Source organism: Protopterus annectens, chromosome 7.part0, assembly GCF_019279795.1.
Source record: "Protopterus annectens isolate FY-2018-M chromosome 7.part0, PAN1.0, whole genome shotgun sequence".
Classification (NCBI taxonomy): Eukaryota; Metazoa; Chordata; order Ceratodontiformes; family Protopteridae; genus Protopterus; species Protopterus annectens.
In genome coordinates, this window is record NC_056739.1 from 812,320,386 (window position 1) to 812,343,044 (window position 22,659).

A 22,659-nucleotide genomic window follows, 5' to 3' on the forward strand; every position below is an offset into this window, starting at 1 on the left:
GCCATCTTTCAAAAAATCATGATCCTGCTGATCTCCGCATAGTAGGATGAACAAGAATCCTGCGGTGAAGAAACTGGCTACTTTAGGTTACTTTCCTTAGTCATGCGGCCAGAGATGAGCGGTCAACACAGTCAGAGAGACAGTTTACTCCAGATAGGCTACTCACCCCTCTGCAGACGTTTCTCTTCATTTGCTGCTGCCATGACCCCCGGCGCAGACGGAGTGAAGTACCGGCACCAAGCAGTTTCTTGATTCGAGTTGTCAGAGTAGGATTGTTAACTGAGCTAGTCGTGTTCCCCTGACCCCGGCACCCTTACTGCTACCCCCGTCTGCCATAAACGATCTGTATGAAAAATATTGCTGCCTGTAATCGTGTCAGCAAAACAAACAGCAACAACCATGAAATTTTGAATACAGTTAATCCACACAGCCCTTTCTTTCCCAGGTTAGGGTACAATGGTTTAGAATAGATAAAGTTTATGCCAATGGACCTCTTTAAACAAACAATATATAGCTTCAAAACTACTGTGCTGAATTAATGCTTGTTAAAGTTTTCTGTCAATAAATCACATAATTTTCTCTGGGGTATAGTGAAGGCACCAATAGCCAAAATAAAGAAACACTGAGGCATCAGACATGACAAGACCTAAAATTACATGATAATCCACTCCCTAACCATGCATACACACTGTTCACAACCCCTTCCTCGCCACGGTGTATAATCAATTATTTCACCAAGAAATACCTGCTTTTTTATGATACTTTAGTTTAGAATAGATAGCTTAACTTACCTGTTACTGCAAGAGATGTAGTCAGTGTAAATAAATAAATCCTCCACACTCTCAGTTCTTTCTTTGCCGCGATCTTAATCCTTCCTTCAACTGTTCTCCATAAATGTAAAAAAACAACAGAATGGTACTTTGGCGCATGCGCACACCAGCTGAAAGACGCTGGCATAAAAAAAAAACGTGAAAAAAGTAATGTGGTGCATGCGCAGAACACCTGAAGGACGCGGACGTGAAAACACACGGAAAAAAATAAAATTTAAATTTAAGGGTCGCGGGCCGCATGGAAGAGCTCTAAGGGCCGCATGCGGCCCGCGGGCCGCGGGTTGGACACTCCTGATATAGTTTATATGTATTTGTTTACTGGGGCAGTGACCAATTTCATGCTCAGCCTAGGTGAAATGAAAAGCAGTTCACAAGTACACAGAAGTTCACATTAGTTACACGGAAAAACTGTATATGTACATTCAAATAAACATAATATCGGTTCAGAGGTCTTTACTGGGCTAACAACAACAAGGGCCATTTTAAGCCTAGCCATCCTAAATCTCCCAACAGTTTCTGGTACCATTGACAAGTGTAACATGGGCTTCAAGATGAAACATTTACAAGCAGAGGTCTGGGAGATGAACCATTTACAAGGCTGCCTGTGTCCACATAGGTGCCAAATCAGGGATGAATTTCCTGTTCCCCATCCAGTTGTCCAAATTACACTTGAATTGCATTAGGGAGGAACTCTGCTTCACATGGATAGGGAGCCTGTTCCAGAGATGGGATAGTCCCTGGAGTACATACCTGTCTCTCCAGCAGGTCCTGTTTATATCACAAGCAAGGTTTACGTCTTTAGAACGGATAATTCTGTTGCTGTTTTTTTTTTTTTTTTTTGCGGATATGCAGAAGTTCCATCAGAGTGGGGTCTGACACTGCCTTGTATGCCAGGCACAGATCTCCCCTCAACAGCCTGTAGGAGACAGAATACGGAGTGGTCTGCATAGGAGATGTTACTTATGCCTTGTATTCTTTTAGTGAGGAACCTCTGTGGATGTTCCATTTGTTGGATGTGCCTGATTAGATACATAACAAAGGGGGTATTGTACTCAATGACAGGTCTCATTAATGCCAAATACAGTGAAATAATGGCTTCCTTTGACCTAGATGGCCATACCTTTGTAAGTTCACAATGTAGTGTGTTGTACAATATCTACATTAGTTTCTAAACTGTGTAAATCTTCAGTAACTCTGTGAGAATGGAGATAGTTGATACTGTGGTAGGTTGATTTGTCCTGTGTTGAAAAAGGAGCATTTGGCTTGGATGTAGAGGTACATTTCAAGTTCATTCTGAATTTGGAGTAAGTGTAAATGTCCTGTAAGTCAATGGTAAGAACTTTTCAAAAGAGTGGGTGCCTGAGAGTAGAGAGCATTTGCAGTGCAGTGGTGTTTGGTTCATTGGATAATGAGAGTTAGTGTGTGAATAGTGTCTTAGGTTGTATCGGGAAGTTTTTTCATGAAGTTTAGATGCAAGGAAGTATATGTCTGGAGTGGAGTAGTTTGTAGTGTTGGTATACTAACAGTAGGTTAGATCTTTGATTTATGGGTAGCCATTTGGCTTTTTATAAGGTGATTTAGTGATGCTCATGGAAGAGTGAGTTTGTACTGAATCTTGAGTACTGTTGGGAGATTGGATTGTGATAGTGTTTCTCTTGGAGGCAGCTGTGTTAATGCATAGTCTGCATTCTAGCTGAGCAGGAGAGCTCCTTTGCCGATGACTGGTCTTTCTAGTTGATATAGAAAAGGGGAGATTTTTTTTTGGTCCCAAGAGATGTTTACTTTTGCTCTAACTCTCTTTGTGGGAAAGGGGAAGGCTTGAGTTTTTTAAAGAAGTAGAGTCATATGTACTAATGAGTGTTACTATAGGTTAGGACTTTAATTGCAATCTTTTTTTGATAAAAATAGTTAAGTAGATCATGATGCATGAAAACATTAACTACTTTAAGTGGGATAGGCAGGCTTGCAGAGTTACATAGCAAATAAATCAGTTTAAAACAAATGTAGATCAGATTTTACTAAATGAACAGTGGGCGATGTTGCTTGAAGGGGTGAGGATACATGTCTTTTCTGATCATAGGCAGTATTTGTGATTTTGCATTGAGACAGACAAACTCTAAAAGGAAGAGTGTCCTGGTTGAAAAGAATTTAAAATGCATTTTAGAAGGAGTGATGTGGAACAATGGGAAGACCATCAATACAAGAGACTTTTAGAAGGACATAGTGGGCGATATTTAAAAAAAAGTGATAGGGTTGAGAGGAGGGGAGTTGGAGTTGATAGAAAAAAAGAGATAAGTTAGAAAAAAACAGGAACAGTTTATAGGGAAGAATGTTAGGTGAAAGGATGGTAATATGGACATAATTTTATTTTAAGGTGTCGAAGAGTGGAAATTTTGCCCCTGCTGAACAAAGAAGTTGTAAAAAAATGGATATGCCATTTGTTGGACCATGAAAGAAAAAAAATAATCCTAGAGAGGAATTGGAAAAAGTGGCAAATGAGTATTTGCAGGGGGTATGGGGTATTTGAGAGAAAGGAAAGGAAATAATGACAGCAATGGGTCATAGATGATGAATAAAAGGCAGAGAAGATAAGAGAAGAAATAAAGGTAAAAAGAATTAAAACAGTATTGAATAAAGTAGAAGAAAATTCTGACCGAGTTGGAATCAAGTTATGTGCTCTACAGGCAATTAAGTGAAAAACACTTTTTTTGCAATGGTATATAATGATTTATTTTTTTATTTTTGCTGATGTACATGAAAAAATGGGAGGACAGCATGATTATTAGATATACTATTAAATGTTTTGATGGGATGTTGCAGAGTAGCATAAGACCCACATTATTTGATTGTTAAATTCATTTTATGGCCTTCATTAAGGTAAGAGCACAAAGAAGCTCTTTATCTTGTTGTGGGAAGTTTGTGATAGGATTTAAGCTTGTGGGATGGTCAAGGTATTTAAACATTTTCAAATGTAATGCATTATGGGGAGATACTGAGGGCATAGTTTTTGAGAGCAAATCAGAACTTTTATGAATAAGGGTATTAGAAAGGAATACTAGTTATTTTGATAAATGCAGGGAGGCAGAAGTTGGTTTAAATCACGAGTTGAGGCGGGGATGTCCCTTAAGACACTTATTATTTGGATTAGTAATAAATGACATTTTTAGTAATGACATTTTTAGTAATGGCTATAAATGGTAACCTTTAATATGGGAAACAGAAAATGGGGTTATGTTTCCTGTAGTGACAAGTTTTGCATATGATAGTTTATAACATATGGTACAACATTGTTTGTATATGTTATTGTTGGTGGATTTAGAACTGAATTTGGAAAATTGAGAGAAATTGGAGAAAACCACAGATGCCAGGGGGTATATTTTAGTAATATAGAAATTGCAAGATTTTTGAGACAGAGGGATGAAAAAAGTAGTGGGAGATCGTGTTAGAATGAAAAAAAAAATTGGCATATGTTTGATATGATTTTATTGAAGAAACCTATTAAGGAAGTACAATTTTACTTTGGTTCATTTCATATATTATTTTGGTTTGTAAATTACCAATGAAGTTGGAATCAATCTTAAGTGTTGTGTTCACTGTTGTACTAGGTAAAGGCAGAACCCTATTAAATGGGGATTATATACAGTAAAAGAATAACAGAGGCTTAGGATGATTAAATTCTGTAATATATTTGTCTATATGTAGTTTTGGATTTCTTAAATGAGGTTGAGGTTGATGAAGAACAGTGTTTCAGAAGAAGTGTGGAGGGCACTGGTAGAGTTGTACGAAAGAATAAAATTAAGATATTGGCTGTAGTCTGTTGCTTGAGGCCTTTAAAAAGTGATGATGTGGAACGTAGCCTAGTTGGTTAGTATTACAATATGCTACAACAATTAGTACTATGTACTAAAATGTTGGGAGTTGTAGAAAAGTAAATGGTATATGCTTACAGAAAGCATGTAAAGAGTAGAAGATGAAAATTGATTTTTTTTTCTGGAGATTAGCCCATAAGAAAATTGCTGTTAAATGGGAGATGAAATATAAACTAAAAAAGGAAAGAATGCGTATGTGGTGGGGTGTGATTAAGTGGAAACTTTGGGTCATCTTTTAATATCTTATTACAGAGTCGTCTTCAATCGCCCATGTAGATTCATTGTCAAAAATTGTAGGGGTTTTGGTTATTATAAGAACTGTGTGGAAAGCAGGTGGGAAGAGATAGCGCATTGATGTAGACCGTTTAGAAAATACAGGGGTCAGAGATGTGGGAAGCTGCTGTAGTAAGAGATGAGATGCAAATGTGGATAGTTGCCACCTCACAGAAAGACATTACCTGGTTCAGTTGTTGGCTGGGGTGTGACTTTTGTGTGGAGTCTGCATGTCCTCCCTGCATTCGCATGGCTTTCCTCCTGGTGCTTCAGTTTCCTCCCACATTTGGAAGACCTGCGATAGGTGGATTGGACACGCTAAATTGCCAATAGTTGTGCATGCGGGTGTATGGTGTGGGAGAACATCTATGGAAGAGCTAGCTATCATGCAGTGTGAACTTTGGCTGTAGATGGTTGCTACCGTTGAAGTTGACTCCCTGACCTCATGGGTATAAAGGGGTTATGGATGAATGGATATAAATACAGAAATGGAGGAAATTGGTACTGTCATGAGAATTTTCTTTATTTTTTGATATAGATGAGAATAAAAATTGTGGTGAGACTGTACACATGAAGTTTTATTTTACACATTCCTCTATTTTTTTTATATTACTGAGTATGGCAATTTAAAATGGCTGTGTGTATGGGAAAACCACTGCTAGTTTTTTTTTTTTTTTTTAATTCGGTGTACCATGTGATCATTTACATCAATCTAAGCTACTACTATCTTAGACAGAAGGGATATCTTGTGGGCAGAATAGATCGCTGTTTAATGTCTCATCTGAAGGAAGACCCGCCCCCCCCCCGTCCATGCTGTACTATAGTGTCGGTGATGGAAAGTGAATAAAAGCACCTGATGTAGTAACAGAATTCAAACTTTCTTAGCTTCCAGCATCAAGGTGAGACTGCTATCTGTTGACCACTAACACTGTCACAAGTAAGTCTCTGGCTGCTTGGTAACAGAAATGCAAATTCTGCCAGACTGTGCAGAAATAAGTGAAAGCTGTCATATAATTTGTGTATTAATGTTATGTATTTTCTTACCATTGAACTACATCATGTAGTGCCCAAAGTGCCGAACATCATTTTCACACCATAGCTGAAGCTTTTTGGCCTTTGCTTTTCAAGGAAGAAAACCTTTTGAAAATAATGCTTTCCTTGCAACAATGCCACTGAAGTTAGAATGTAAACTTTAAGTTCAGTATCATCAAGATAGGAAATGCATATGGTGCATCCGCAGACTTTAAAGGGTGCACTGATGTGCATGTGTAAAGACAAGCCCATTAAATTCTATAGACAAAGTTCTCACTCTTCCTACAATGAATTTACAAGGGCTACACTAAATTTATTTGGGCCATGGTTTAGAAAATAGTATCCAGTAAATGTGAAACGAGGATGATGCAAATTCATAGTGGCACTTAATTCACAAGATTCTGTGATGCACCCGCTAACATGAAAAAAATCACTTTACTTACTGGGGGCAGAATAATAGTGTTGAGTTGCAGCTGGTTAAAACGTATAGTAAGTAGTTTTACAAATGTCTCCTAAATAAGCAGGTAAAGCCAGTGACGTTGTACTACTAATTGTTATATCTTAATGATGTTATGTGATCCTATCTCGCCTACATTCTGACTGATGGGTTCGGAGCCGATCCCTCGGCTCCGACTCGGCACGCTTATGCCAAAGAGCGAAGTCTCTTATTGGCTGAGCTTACTATATCCCAGGATGCACCACTACCAGTCCCCCAGATCTCGTTTGCCGCTAATCTGCGAAGACGTGGTCTCGAGCTGGCTGAGCTGAGTAGTAAATTTACTAACTTTTTCTGTCAGAATTTTGCTGTTCTTGTCATAAAAAGCTGTTTTAACGGCTATTCTTCACTTTTGTGTGTGTTTGGAGTTTGTGAAAAGACTTTGTTGTGTGATTGGGTTGAGTTTGATTTTAGGCCTCCCTCATCTTAGGGCCTTCCCGGTCAGTCAACCCCCTTAAACCTTACAGGGTTTCAAAGTACCCTTAGTAATTTGTGACGGTTTCTTTACTAAACGGCAACTGTAAACCTATTATTAGGTAGTGTCAGTAAACAGAAAGTCAGTGGATAGTGTATTTTCTGTCAGGGATTACTGATTTTTTGCCATAATGTCTCAGAATCCTAGGCCTTGGGCTTTAAAAATGCACCAAATGCAATTTCAAGATGTCCATCACAGACGATCACTCGCTCTGTGTGTATTGTTTGGGTGCAAAACATTTACAAGAGTCATGCAGTGTGTGTCACGCTTTTTCCTCAAGGGTCCTCCAGGAGAGGAAAAATAAACTTATTCTTAAAGGGTTAATAAAACCTTCCTTTGAAGAAGCTTTGGCATCCTCTCCTTCTCCGGCTAAAGAAAGGCGTCGGCTCCGACCAGTCCGTCGGATCCGACCGCCAAAAGACATAGGCAGGCTTCTCCTTCGGCTCCAAGGACTTGGAGCCGAGGCGGAACGGTCTGCCTCGATGCCACCAGTCTCGACTCCTCTGGCTTCGGAGCCGATGGCTGGGGCATCGAGAGGCGGGTCACCTTCGTCGGCTCCACTGGTCTCGGAGCCGACAAAGGTTGCCCGCTCAGACACTTCCTCCTCGGCGAAGTCCACCTCGGCACCGATGGAATCTAGTGTGGGTATTCCTTCGGCGCCGATAGTCATCGGGTCGCCTCGGAGCCGGTCCCCTAGCCCTTTGGGGCCGTTGGAGAGGCCATCTCGAACCCGTTCAGTATCCTCTCGGTCTTCGAGGATGTCGGATTCAGATATAGACAGGGTGCTCCAAAGACTGTTCCAGTCCCCAGTCTTTCAAAAATTTGTTTCGCTCCGACCCAGTTGGCTTCGGAGCCGATAGCCCAGGCCCATCCCATTGCTATTCTTCCTCCGACCACTTCGGCTCCGTCGGAGCAGGTGCTGTTGGAGCCGGTGGAGATCTTAGGGTCGGCTCCGACCCTTACTCCAACCCGGGCCTTCGGGTCCGAGTTTGGTACACGGACTTCTTTGGCTGGACCCGGGGGGGATGTTTCGGGACATATGCTATCGGTTCCGAGCCTCCCTCTCGGTGCTTCGGCTGCGGGACTTCCGTCGGCTATCATGGCTCCGGGGACCGGACACTCCCAGGACTCTGGGGGTCCGGCTTTCAGAGCTATGAGGAGTGCCTTGGCCAAGTCTTCTTCGGCCATCTCTCCGGCTTTACCGGCACCTTCCCTGGGCGTGGAGACTGGGTCTTTGGCAGTTGCCCTGTCCGTAGGCAGCGGAGCCCCTGGGCCTGAGGTGACCCCCATTGGGGGTTCCCCTCCTCCTGAGGGTTCTTCGGAGTTGTCTTCTGTGGAACCCCAAGGAAGAGATCGTGCAAGAGGAAGCACGTGGACTCCCCCGAGTCTATTACATCGGACACTGATCTTGATGATGCAGAGGGGTCCCCGAAGTCGTCCTCGGATGATGTCTCATTTGCAGACATCTTAGAGATCCTCAAACAACGAGGCGGCTGGATATCCAAACCCCCCTCTGCTGACGAGTCAGTGCTCCTCAAGGCCTTTGGGGCTCAGCCCTCCGCCTCCTGGGTGTCTCCGCCCTTCGACGAGCTTCTGGATTTAGTTTGTCGAAGGGCGTGGGAACATCCAGATACCGTGGAACCAGTCCCTTCTCGTCCTAATAAATTTTTGTCTGCCCCACCCGAGAAGGAGTTCCTCACTAAAGGCGTGGCTGTAGATGCCATGGTGGTGGCATCTGCTACACAACAGGACGTGGCAGAGGCTTCAACATCCGTCCATCCTCCTAATAAGGAGTCTAGGAGCATGGACAGGCGGAAGCGCACCCTGACTTCAGCGGCCTTTACTTTAAGGTCTCTGAATTATTTGGCACATTTTACCAGGCTTCAGAGGGATCTGGTCAAGGAGCTGTCAGATTCCTCTCGGGTAACCTACCTGAGCAGCTAGCCCAGTCGGTTAGCTCTCAGTTGGCTATCCTTACGTCAATTTCTAACTCGTCCATGAGGCTCATTTCCTATGCGGCCGAAGGGGGTAAGCGGCAGGCACAGGCGTGGCTCTACGGAGACAAGCCTGGCTCCGCTTGTGTCAGTTCGGAGGCCTTCAAGTCTTCCTTCGCCGCCGCTCCCTTTGATGGGTCCTCTTTGTTTGGACCTATGGTTAAAGTCACCCTTACCCGCTGTGAGCAAGAGGGAAGAACTTTATCTCCCGTAGGTGCCCGTTATTCCACTCCCTTTCGGCCTTATCCCAAGGCTAAGGAGGGGAAGATGTGGTACCAAAAAACTCGTAAGTTTTACACCCAACAGCAGGAAGATTCCCCTTCCAGAGGCAGAGGACGGGGAAATTTTACTGGGAGACGCCGTCCCAGAGGCGGCAGAGGGCCCCGCAATTCTGGTGACCGCGAGTCCTTTCGTGGCTCTTCAGCCTCCCACACATCATGAGGGATTGCCCGGCTGTGCTGCTCGAGCCAGTCGGGTGTCGTTGCCAAGCACCTAAAAGCCTGGGAGTCAATCACTCGGGACAGATGGGTGCTTCGGATCATTGCCGGAGGTTACACCATCCCATTCACACACTCACCCCCACCGTCCAAAAAAAATCCCGGACCCACCACCCAGTCAAAGGGAAATTGCAGCCGCAGAAGCTTTAAAGCTGCTAGAAAAAGGAGTCATCCAACCGGTCCCCACAGACCAGATCGGATCCGAAATTACTCCAGGTTCTTTTAGTGCCAAAAGACAGGGGACCTGAGACCAATATTGGATCTCAACAGACTGAACCAATCCATCACGAAATCCAAATTCCGAATGGTTACGTTACAATCCATTCTCCCATTGTTGGAGAAGGATGTTTGGATGTGCTCCATAGACCTCAAGGGCGCCTATTATCACATACCGATACATCAGGCGTCCAGGAGGTATCTGCGCTTCAGCCTGGGAGTCAGTCATTTCCAATTTTGTGCACTGCCCTTTGGTCTCACCACAGCCCCAGGGTGTTCACCAAGTGTTTGGCAGTAGTGACTGCTCACCTGAGGAGTCTTGGATTCTAAGTGTTTCCCTATCTGGACGACTGGCTCCTGACTGCCACCACCAGGCATCTACTAATGGACAACCTCAAAGCCACCATCTCCCTGGGTGCTACCCTGGGGATTACATTCAATTGGTCAAAGTCTGTCTTGCTGCCCTCTCAGCGCATAAGGTTCATAGGAGCAGAGATAGACTCAAAATTGATGCGCTTTTCTTCCTGCCGAAAGGATCCAAACTTTACAGGGCCAAGTTCAAGCTCTGATTTCAAGATCCAAAGCCCCAGCCAGGATGGTTCTACAAGTTTTAGGTTCAATGTCTGCCACGGTTCTTTTAGTTCCTCTGGCAAGATTGCACATGAGGATTCTTCAGTGGCTATTGTCAACTCAATGGTCCTTTCAGGACCTTCCCCTCAATCATCCCATCATGATTACAGAAACATGCAAACGGGACCTTCGCTGGTGGCTTCAGACATCCAATCTAAATCAAGGAAGTCCTTTTGTTATTCCCTCTCCAGTGGTCACCCTGACGACAGATGCCTCCCAGACAGGGTGGGGGGGGGCATTGTCTGGGCAGGTTAGTTCAGGGATCCTGGCTTCCAGACGAAACTCTTCTCCACATCAATGTATTGGAGATGAGGGCGGTACTTCTATCCCTACAGGCCTTACACAGGTTTCTCCCTCAGGGCATAATCGCCATCCACACAGACAACATGTCGGTGGTCTGGTACCTAAACAAGCAAGGAGGGACCAGATCTTACCCCTTTGCAGAGAGGCCATGAGGGTGTGGGAATGGGCGGTAGCTACCAGCCGTTCTTGGTAGCGACCCACATTCGGGAAATCGAATATACTGGCAGACAGATTAAGCAGGACAATTCTCTCTCCTCACGAGTGGTCTTTAAACAAAACAGTAGCAGATCAGGTTTTCGGAGATGGGGACGCCGTGCTGCGACCTATTTGCAACTCCACTAAACACCAAGTGCAAAAGGTTCTTCTCCTTGACTCCACATCAGGGAGTACCAGCTATGGATGCTCTAGCACAACCTTGGCCAACAGGGCTACTTTATGCCTTTCCTCCGATTCCACTTCTCTCCAAAGTCATTCAAAAGCTTCTCAATTGGGGTCCGCAATGATACTGATTGCCCCATACTGGCCTCGTCAGGTATGGTTTCCTTACCTGAAGAAACATGCGTGGACGATCCGTGGACTTTAGGCCTAATTCGGACCTGTTAATTCATCAGTCGGGACAACAGCATCAGTCCCTTCACTCCTTGAAGTTGACAGCTTGGCTCCTCCACTTCCGACTTTAGTCAGAAGTCACACATTAGACCCGGAAGTTATTCACATTTTATCTTCGGCCCACAAACCCACCACTAAGAAATTGTACCTCAGTAAGTGGAAGAGGTTTGCTATCTGGGCTCAACTCAGGGCTTAGACCCTATCACTGCTCCTATCCCAGAGGTTTTGAAATTCTTAACATCCCTGTTTAATCAAGGATCTTCTGTCTCTACTATTAAAGTCCAACTAGCGGCTATCTCTAAATTTCACGAGTCCATGGATCCTCCATTGATGAGCAGCAGACTATGCAAAACTTTCATTAAAGGTGCGGGTCTGTTAAGACCCCCAGTTTTTCATCCTGCCCCTCCGTGGGATCTAGATTTAGTGCTTCGTGCATTGACATCTTCCCCTTCGAACCGGCTGCTACATGTGAGTTAAAATATCTGTCTTGGAAAACTGCCTTCTTAGTTGCAATTACTTCTGCAAGAAGAGTTTCAGAGCTTCAAGCCCTGTCTATTAAACCACCGTACTTGATTTTTCACAAGGATAGAGTATCACTTAGGCCTAATCCATCCTTTGTCCCAAAGGTCTGTTCTAATCTCTGTCTCCAACAGTCTCTAGAGCTACCAGTTTTCTTCCCAAAATTCTCCAATGAAGCAGAATACACTCTCCATAAATTGGATGTTCACAGGCAATTGCGCTTCTATTTAGACAGGACTCAGCAACTTCGTAAGTCAGACCAGTTGTTTGTGTCCTTCTCAGACAATAAATTGGGTAAAACCATCACAAAAGCTACTATCTCCAAATGGATTAGAGATTGCATAACTCAGGCTTATTCTTCTTCGAATAAGCAACTTACAACATCTATCAAAGCTCACTCTACCAGAGCTATGGCTACTTCTATAGCTTTTCATTCCAAGCTCGCTATATCGGAGATTTGTGCTGCGGCTACTTGGTCCAATCCGCACACTTTCATTTCCCACTATAAATTGGATGTGGCATCTAAAGGGCGAGCATCATTTGGTTCCACGGTACTCAGGAGTGTTTTCCAGTGAGCCACCCAGGATTCAGGTGCTAGGACGCTGTCCCATCAGTCAGAATGTAGGCGAGATAGGATCACATAACATCTTTTAGTTATGTACTCACCATAACTTCAGATGTTTGGGATCCATCTCGCCTACATTCCTAATACCCACCCTCCTTCCCCCTGCCTTGGAGATCAGAAGAGATTGAACGGTTTGAGTTCTACTGTTTTTATCTTGTTCATCTGACGATGTTATATAATCAGAGCATGCATGTGTGCATGTATGCGGACAAACTAGATCTGGGGGACTGGTAGTGGTGCATCCTGGGATATAGTAAGCTCAGCCAATAAGAGACTTCGCTCTTTGGCATAAGCGTGCCGAGTCGGAGCCGAGGGATCGGCTCCGAACCCATCAGTCAGAATGTAGGCGAGATGGATCCCAAACATCTGAAGTTATGGTGAGTACATAACTAAAAGTTTTGAATCTAAGCAGCTGCAATGTATCCCCTAACACAAACATTGATACTGTTTTTCAGGATGCATTTTCCCAAGAAAGACAAACATGGTCACTGTGGTCGTTTCTTTCATGGATTTAGTATTCTAGCGAGGGCTTCCAGGTGACTCGGGTAAGACACACACTTTCAAGTTTTTTGATTCTCAATGTACAGATCAAATCTTTGGTTGACAGAAGTTAATTATGTTGTTTTGCTGTTTCTCAGTGCCATCTTTTGTAAGTGTACATGTATTTTAGGACCACTAATGTAGGACCTGAGGATAAATGGAAAAACAGCTGTACAAGATAAAAAAAATTATAAAGAGCTAAAAGAATCTTCTATTCCTCAACAGTAGCTAACTAAATAGGGAAAGAACTATAATTGATGTCTGAAGCAGACTTGCAATAAGCTGAGAACTCAGTTGTTAGGTTTGCACTTTATTATTAACATCAGTTGTTTGTATTGAGTCTGTTAAATCTGATGTTTTCCTTTTCATTCTTCCAAAACTCATGGATTTGGATCTGCTTACACCAGACTTTGAATCCAACCATTGAGCACCTCCCTCTACCCATAAGGCCCTAGTCCATCCCCATTCCTCAGATCTCATTTGCTGCCATCACGAACAGACACAGATTCCTCTCTCAAGCACTAGTAGAGATTATTTCATGGATTTAACTCAGCCTTTTTCTCTCTCTAAAAGTTAAAATTATATCTTTAAATGAATTTAGCTATTTATTTCTGTCCTCCCTCCTAGTTTCTCGCAGGATGTTAGGACTTGGCTGCTATTTTTTCTAGATAGTAAACATTTATTGTCATTGTTGGCATTTCTACTTAACCTTTTTTATGTAGGGTATTTCTTTTAAATTAACATTGTTGGTAATTAAACCGTTTTTCTCCTTTATTTATCCAAAATAAGTGTTTTTTTATAGCTTCTGTTACCTTTTCTTGGTTACCTACCATGTTGGATAAACCAACAGAATTTAAAAAATACACTTCCTGGGCATAAAATCCCTAATTTGGATGCCCACAATGAGTGCGTATATCGTCTAGGGGCCGATCATTTGGATACCAGTTACACTATATGCTCAACCTTCAATCCAAGGGCTTTGACCGATTGGCGTAATAAGTTGATTTTGAAAGGTCTTCTTCCTGCTGCATCTAGTTCTGGAGCTCAAACCCCTTCCAAAACCAGCAAATCTGTTCTGTTGGAGCATAGAAAATGCTCCCCACTGAAGCCTCCAAGGTGTTCGTCAGAGCCACCTTCCAAGACCCAAAAAACTTCGGATCCGATACTGTCAGATCCAAAAACCCAGTCCTCAGATTAGAAACCCTCTGATCTAAAAGTTTTGGATCAGATTGTCATGTCAGTCAACCCTAAGATGCTGTCCTCTGATCCATATCCCAGTACATCACACAGAAGTCTTACTCCAGAATATGTAATTAAGTCCATATCACCTACTGTGTGCTCTCCATTGCTTCAAACTCCTAAGAAACATTCTAGGCCACAAGCCGCGCTACTTCCTTCAAGTCCTCTAGAAGCTTATCGGAAGTGGATGTGGACAGAATGATGCAAAAACTTCTCAGAACTCGGATCCAGATGAGGGTCTTACTGGCTCTGTCCCCTGTCGGATCCATGAGTCTTCCTGAGATGTCCAAAACTGTTTTATCGCTTCCTCTGATTCATCCAGTTGTTCCAGAGTCCCAGGATCCAAAATCCCAAGATGACCTGAGCCAGATCTCAGGAAGATATCTTCAACTCCAATAGTATCCCTGACTAGTTCTGCTCCAGTACTCTTGGATTGGAATGGGTCCCAGAGTAGAAGTGTTCACGTCGGGTCAGTTGAGAGACCCTGAATAGTTTGGGTCTGGTTCCATCCTCAAGGTAGAGATCCAGGAGTGATAGAGGCCTACCTTTGCTGGGAGCTTCGGCTCCAGCAAGACTGGCTGAAGCATCTCTATGTCCATCTGCCCTTGAGAACATGGAAAGGACTTTTTCTCTGTCAAGAGAACAGCCTTCTCATTTTTCAGATCCAACCCCTTTTCCCTCATCAGCTCCAAGCTCTGAGTCGATCAGACCTACTCCACAGGGACAGCAAGTTCCAACAAGTGTCCAATCCATTCTGGTAGAGAAACTTCCCCTCTCTTCCAACATCTCCCCTGAACATGCCACAGAGGAGGTCCTTCGGAAGAGAACGTGCAAGAGACGTCTCCCAGATGGAGTCCCTGATGGAGGATACTGATTTTGATGAAGGAAAAGGGTCCACCATTCTTTGTCAACCCCTATCCTTTCCAGTCAAGCTTACTCCAGTTTGCAAACACATTCACTGGTGGATTCATTTGAATAACATTCATATAGGCCAACCTTTTGTTTCACCACCTCCAGTGGCCACAGTGACCATGGATGCTTCCCAACTGGGGTGGGGGGTGCATTTCTTGGTTAGGATGGTTCAAGGCATGTGGTTCCCCCCCAAGAGACCTGTCTGCATATTAATGTACTAGAAATGAGAGCAGTCCTGCTTACGTTGCAGGCATTGCAAGATGCTCTTCCTTTCGGGACTGTTGCAGTTCAGACCGACAAAATGCCTGTGGTCTGGTACATCAATAAGCGAGGAGGAACCCAATCTTATTCCCTCTGCAGAGAGGCCATGAGAGTGTGGGAATTAGTGATCTCATCAGACCACTTTCTAATTGCAACGCACATTCCAGGGAAAACCAGCATGTTAGCGGACAAACTAGGCAGACCCATCCTGATGCCTCACAAGGGGTCTCTAAATCAGTCTGTGGCAGAAAGGATCTTCCATCTGTGGGGCCAACCTTACTGCGACCTCTTTGCGTCTCCCCACAACAATAAGTGCACAAGTACTTTGCTCTTATCCCCCCTCAGGGGGAGACAACTGAGAGATGCTCTAGTCCACGTCTGGCCTTCTTTATTCTTATTCCCCTCTCCTTTGATTTCTAAATTTCTGCAAAAAGCAAGTTGGCTGAAGAGCTCAGTCATCCTCATTGCCCCCTTTTGGTCTTGACAGGTATGGTTCCCCTTCCTGTGGTCTCATCTTCATTATCCTCCATGGATACTGGAGCCAACTCCGGGTCTCCTCTCTCACCCATTAGGGATCTAACATCCCATTATCTAGGTTCTTAAACTAACTTCATGGTTTCTCCACTTCCAATAATGGTTAAACATCCCAGGCTATCTTCTCCTGTACATACCATTATTTTGGCCTCACAAAAAGAATCTACTAAGAAAATTAAAGAAAAAGTGGAAAAGATTCTCCCTTTGAGCTTTGAATAGTGAGCTTGACCCATTCTCTGCTCCAGTTTCTGCAGTCCTTCAGTTTTTAGCAATCCTTTTTAAAGGAGGGGCTAGTTTCTCCATGATTAAACTACAATTAGCAGCTGTTTCTGATTTTCACACAGGAGGCAGAAGTTACTCCTTGGGTTCGTCCAAGTTATGCAAAGCATTCCTAAGTGTGTATTTTTCTTCACAGACCAGTAGTAAAGGATCCTTCGCCTCCCTGGGATCTCACAGTTGTGCTATAATCTAACTTGGAAGCCCTTTGAACCTTCAGCTAAAACTGATTTAAAATTCCTTTCATGGAAAACAGTCTTCTTTGTAGCCATTACTTCTGCAAAAAGGATATCTGAACTCCAGGCTGGCTCTTTTTTCAAAACCCCCTTTCATCAGTTTCCATAAAGAGAGGGTTACCTTATAGAAAAACCCTTCCTTTTTACCCAAAGTGGTTTCTGAAAATAACTTCATCTCCTTGATGTACACCGACCAATTACATTTTTATCATCACAGGACAAAACAAATCAGAAAGTCAGATCAACTTTTTGTCTCTTTTTCATGAAAAAGACCGAGATGCACAGTTTATAAAGTCAGTTTAGCCAAATGGATTACAGATTGTATTTCTTGGATTTACTCTCAACGCATGACTTTACCCAAACCTTCCAAGGATCATTTAACCAGATCCATGGCTGCTTCATTTGCTTTCTGGTCAAGAACATCTACTGATCATATTTGCTTTGCAGACACATGGTCCAATGCTCAGTCTTTGTTACTTATTACAAATTGGATATTATTTCTAGCTGTCCGTCCTAGCGGAACATCTGCAAGCCATCCAGTGGCAAAATCAACTCTCTCCTCTGCTCCCAGTTCTCTTAGGGGTTCCACAAGGCTACATTCTTGGACCTCTACTTTTCTCTATATTCACTAACCAGCTCAGCACCTCCACACCACATACCTCTGTAGTACAATACATGGATGACTCCATCCTAATATGTGCAGCCTCCACATTATAAGACCTGCATACCATAACCCGGGGTTCCTATCTATCTGTTGAAACATGGCTCACTAACTCCCAACTCATTCTGAATCCCAACAAAACTAAGCTCCTTCTCTTTAGCCCAACTAGATCCCCCCTCAGCTTCACAGTCGTTTACTATCTTATTCAAAAATAAAACTGATCATCCAAATAACACGCATTAAACTGCTTGGGGTAGAAATCGACAATAACCTGAAATTTGATATACACGTTGCCCAAACCATCAAGAAGGTCCACGAGGATCTAGGTCTCCTATACAGAAACAAATGATTTCTGACAAGAAACACAAACGCTACTATAAGCCCGTACAAATCTCTTATCAGCCATCCTTTACACCTCCCCAATACTAACCAACTTCTGCAAAATGGACTTAATCAAACTGGAATCCTGCTATAATAAAATAGCATTTGTGACTGGTGCCTCCTATAGGTCACATCACTTTGCATCTCTTAAACAACTGAATTGGCTTGAACTTTATCAGCTTCTACACTTCAACCAACTAACCTTTGTACACAAAATTCTCCACCAACCTGCTAAAACTCTTACTCTCCAAAATATTATGCTCCCATACACCAGTTGCCAATGTCTTCACTCCAGTAACCTACACTTTCTAGATACCACCAAAGCCAATAACCATGCTGGAAATTCACTCTTCTGTAACTACATTCATAAAATACGGAATAAGCTATCAACCCTAATAACCTCAAACAGCTCTATTGTACAATTTAAAAAACTCCTTAAGTCACAGTTAGCAGAAACCTGGCTATGTTCCTACAGCACTCCTAGACAGGCCTTCCTTAGTATCTCTGAAAATGATTGTCCTTAAAAATAAAATAAAACAAAATATTGCATTGTTAGTATCAACATCATCTACAGGGAAAGAGCCTTCTATTTCACTAAATTGTAATTTACTTGGGATGATGTATAATGTGGATGTTTTTAACTAAATAACTGTATTCATTATGTATCCCTAATTTTGCTGTCCAAAGTTGATACCTCTGTAGGTTTGCTAACTTCTATTTAGTCTGCAACTGGCACTGTTGCCCTTCCGTGCACATTTGTGAAAAATTGTTTCTTCTTTCTTACATGTTTATGTATATCCAGTTTGTGTTTGTACTTTTTCTGGAGCTTTCCCCCCGGCCACTGCTAGAAAAAGGACTTGTGTCCATTTGGACTTCCCCTGTTAACAAATATAAAATAAAAATAAATAAATACATTTCTAGAAACATCGCTACCTTTGGTTCGGCGGTACTCTGGAATATCATTCCATGAGAGCCACCCAAAATCACTGTAGCTGAAGACTCTTTCCCATGGGTTGAGGAAGAATGAAAAAGACAACATCAGATTTTAAAGCTGTGTACTCACCATAACTAGGCATCTGTGTTGTGCATTTTCATTCTTCCTCAGCTTCCTCCCCTCCATCCCCCATCCTTCAGTTTCTGGAGAGACTGCTTGGACTATGATGTCCTTCATGGATGCATCTGCAGTCATAACAACTGGGTTGTCCTGTCGTCAGGCAGCCCTTCAGTCGGCCGGATTCCAAAGTCCGGGTCCGGCTTCGGCTGATGTCGCACTTCACCCGACGTCATCTCTGTTGGTCTTCGGGTATAAAAGCATCAGCCGACGCCATTTTCCTCAGTCTTTCTTGCCGCGTGGGGCCCGAAGCAGAAGCTGTTCGCAAGTGCCGGTCGGTCGGATCCAGAGATTACTTCTACCGAAAACTACTTCGAAGACTTCTAAAGCTAAGTACCCCGTTGGGGACTCTTTCTTGCCTCAGCCGATGTCAGAAAAAGTTAATAATTGTTTAACCTGTGGGAAACAAATACCTCATAAAGATTTCCACTCTTATTGTCTGCCTTGTTTAGGCCCAGCCCACGACGTAGCAGCCTGTTCGGCCTGTGCTTCTTTCAACCGGTTTAACGCTTAGGCGTCGGTCGGAGTTTGCAGAACAGTTTTTCGGTTCTGATTTTGCGTACATTATGCTGTCGGATCCTCCGACTACCCAATCTGCCAAAAAACGCAAAGATAAAGACCGACACTCGCGGTCCGCGGTTTCGGCCGAAACCATGGTTAAGCAAACCGCGAGTGTCTCGGTTTCGGCCGAAACCGAGAAAACTGATCAAAGTACAGCTGAACCTATCTCTACAACTGAGGCCCCTGCTACCACTCTTGAATCGGCCTCAGAAATTTTAGCCACTACGGTGGTTGCCACTGACTTATCAGACACCATTCCCTTGGATGTCTCTACCCCAGCACGTGGTGCTGCTAGGCCTCCAGCAGCCATGTCCATTAAGGCCTTCGCCAGGGCTAAAGCAGCCAAGACTACTAAGACAGTGCCTGTTAAACCCCCCACAACCAGGCCCTCTTCTAGTTCTCAAATGCTTACTTTGGCAGAAGATTTAATTTCATTAATTAGAGGATCTCAGTCTCACCCAGACAGGGCCTCTCAGCCCCCAGAGAAGAGACCTAGGGCAGAGCCCCCTGAGCCAGTGTCCTCTGATGATTCTGCTGACGAATCAGACATAACTGACCAGCCAGAGGCTCCTTTCTCCAATTTTGAAGATTCTGATGCTGAAGAATCCATTCCAGCTGCTTCCCCACCAGAAGAATTCTCCTTTGTGGAAACCTTACATGCCATGCGAGAGCAGTTCCAATGGCAGCAACAGGATTTTTCAGACTCCAGAAAAAGACTTAGGACCTTTCTGCACCTCCCACAGCACAGGCCCTTAGCTATACCTCCTGTTCTCTCTGTGGTGGATGATGCTTTCAATGATGTCTGCTCCGCTCCAGATTCTTTACCCCCAGCCCCTGCCAAACCAGACAGATTTTACAGGGTGCCAGATACTCATCACCACCTTTACAAGGCCCCACTTGCAGACCCCGAAACTATATCCCAGGGTCCCAAGGCAGTAGCCGACCATAGCTAAAAACCCTATTCCTTCTGAAAGGGAAGCAAGGTCATTAGACAGATGGGGTAAAAAGGTCTACACTTCAGCTACTCTCTCGGCTAGAGCTTTAAACTGTCAGTTTCACATGATACAATACCAAGAGTTTATGCTTGATCAGTTAACTAAAAAACTAACCACTGATGAATCTCTTGATAAGAAATATGTATTAGAAATGGTAAATAACATACAACAGGTTAGCAACCATTTCTTAAAATGTGGCTATGATGCACTGGAGGCTTCATTTAGATCAGCCATGACTGTCACAGTGATGAGAAGGCATGCATGGCTAAAGGAGCAAGCTTTACCGGATCATGTTAAAGCTAAGTTGCTAGATGCTCCTATGGATAAGACAAGTTTGTTTGGTACACCTGCCCAGCAGGTTATGAAGAAAATGGAAGAAAAGGCAAAATCTGTTCAAACGGTTAAAGATTTCTTGCAGGTTCAACCCCCAAGGTTTAGCAGGAACTGGCCTGCCAAAAATTGGTCCTTTCCTGACTCCACAAAATTTCAAAGGGGCAGGAATAGACGTTCCAGAGGCAGAAACCAATCCAGAGGAGGTGCCTACAGAGGACGACAGTGGCAAGGTAACAACAGAGGCACAGACACAACCACTGCCACTACATCAGCACAACCACAGTGACTTAACCCTAAATCCGCCTACCAGGGAACAAATAGCAGCTCCTCTAGGCGGAAAGTTAACCTTATTTTCAAAGAACTGGCACTACATAACAAAAGACAAGTGGATTTTACAAACCATAGATCAAGGTTACCGGTTTCACTTCCACACTTTACCAGTCAAAAGAGGAATGCCAAATCTACCTCCAAATCAAAAAAGAGGCACTACAACAGATAATGGAGTTAGCAAACATGAGAGCTGTGGAAAGAGTGCCAACAGCAGAGCAAGGAAAGGGTTCTACTCCTGACTATTCCTAGTTCCAAGAAAGGAAAAAGTTGGAGACCAATTCTCGACCTGTCCACCTTAAATACATACATCATTGTCCCAAAATTCAAAATGCTGACCCTACAGCAACTTCTTCCCATGCTGGGCAAGGAGTCTTGGCTGGTAACTCTAGATCTCAAGGAGGCATACCTGCACGTCCCCATTCGACCAATCTGCAGAAGATACCTCAGATTTCTTGCAGGATCAGAGCACTATCAATTCTCAGCATTGCCCTTTGGCTTATCTACTGCGCCCAGAGTATTCACAAAATGCCTGGCATCAGTAATCGCCCATTGCAGACTACAGGAATTCAAATTTACCCATACCTGGACGACTGCCTGCTACAAGGGACAACAAAAGCAAGCTGACAACAGATTTACAAAGGGTCATTTACTTGCTACAAGCACTGGGATACACAGTCAATTTACAAAAGTCAAGGCTGATACCATCCCAAACAAGGACATTCTTGGGCGGAATTGGACACAGTAAAACAAATGGCATTCCTGACTACAGAAAAACAAAAGAACTCCTCTTTACTTCTTGGCACTAACAAAACTGAACAAGTTAACAGCAAGAAAAGTACTGCAGGCCTTGGGCTTCATGGCATCATGCATAATCTTGGTCCCATTTGCCAGACTACATATGAGAAAACTACAGTGGTACCTAAAGAATTTATGGTCCCAACACAGACACAGCCTAGAAACAGAAATCCCACTAATTCCATGCTTAAAGCAGGAGTTCCTATGGTGGGCTCAGGCATGTCAGTCAAACCCAGGCCTACCCTTTCGCAGATGTCAGGCAAGCCAGACCATCACAACAGACGCTTCAGACCTAGGATGGGGGGCCCACATGCTGGACAAATGCGTGCAAGGATTGTGGACACAGGATCAACTTCACCTGCACATCAACCTAAAAGAAATGCTGGCAGTAAAACTGGCAATCCAAAAGTTCAAACCATTTCTCCAAGAGGGCCAGTTGATGATAAGGACAGACAACACCACAGTCATGTGGTACATCAACAAACAGGGAGGCACTCATTCATACCCCTATGCAGAATGACTTTGGAGCTGTGGACCCTGGCACTCAGCTACAACATCCAGTTACAGGCAATATTTGTACCGGGAAAAGAAAATACTCTAGCAGACATATTAAGCAGAACCACATCGGATGCCCACGAATGGAAGCTGCACCCGGACATCTTCAAGACCATCTCAAAGAAATGGGGAATGCCTCAGATAGATCTATTCGCATCACCTCTCAATCACCAGCTCAAAAGTTCTGCACAAGGACATTCCACCCACTAGCATGGAAAGTGGATTCGCTCTCCTTCAGCTGGAAAGGCCTAACAGCATATGCATTCTCACCTCTTCCCTTGATACACAAAGTACTACTAAAAATCAAGGAAGAACGTCCAAGGATAATCCTGATAGCTCCAAACTGGCCAAGACAACACTGGTACCCACTGCTGAGGAGCATGTCTCGGAACAATATGTGGCCAATACTCCTGATGCCTTTGATGTTAACTCAGAACAACTACAGCATCATACATCCAAACCTAAAAACATTGCAACTGACTGCATGGAACATCACATAGCAGCAGCTAATCCAGAACTTTCCCAAAGAGTTAAAGACATTATTCTTGAAGCACGCAGACCTTCAACAAGA

General features: G+C 43.7%; 1 protein-coding gene across 1 annotated transcript in view; it reads left to right on the forward strand.

The window, feature by feature from the left end:
- LOC122806104 (phosphatidylinositol 4,5-bisphosphate 3-kinase catalytic subunit alpha isoform-like) overlaps nucleotides 1-22,659 on the forward strand; it is an 835,043-nt gene that overhangs the window by 323,810 nt on the left and 488,574 nt on the right. The window contains exon 2 of the mRNA XM_044076341.1: nucleotides 12,824-12,913. The gene's annotated coding sequence lies outside the window, so the exon portion shown is untranslated. The remainder of the gene's footprint in view (nucleotides 1-12,823; nucleotides 12,914-22,659) is intronic.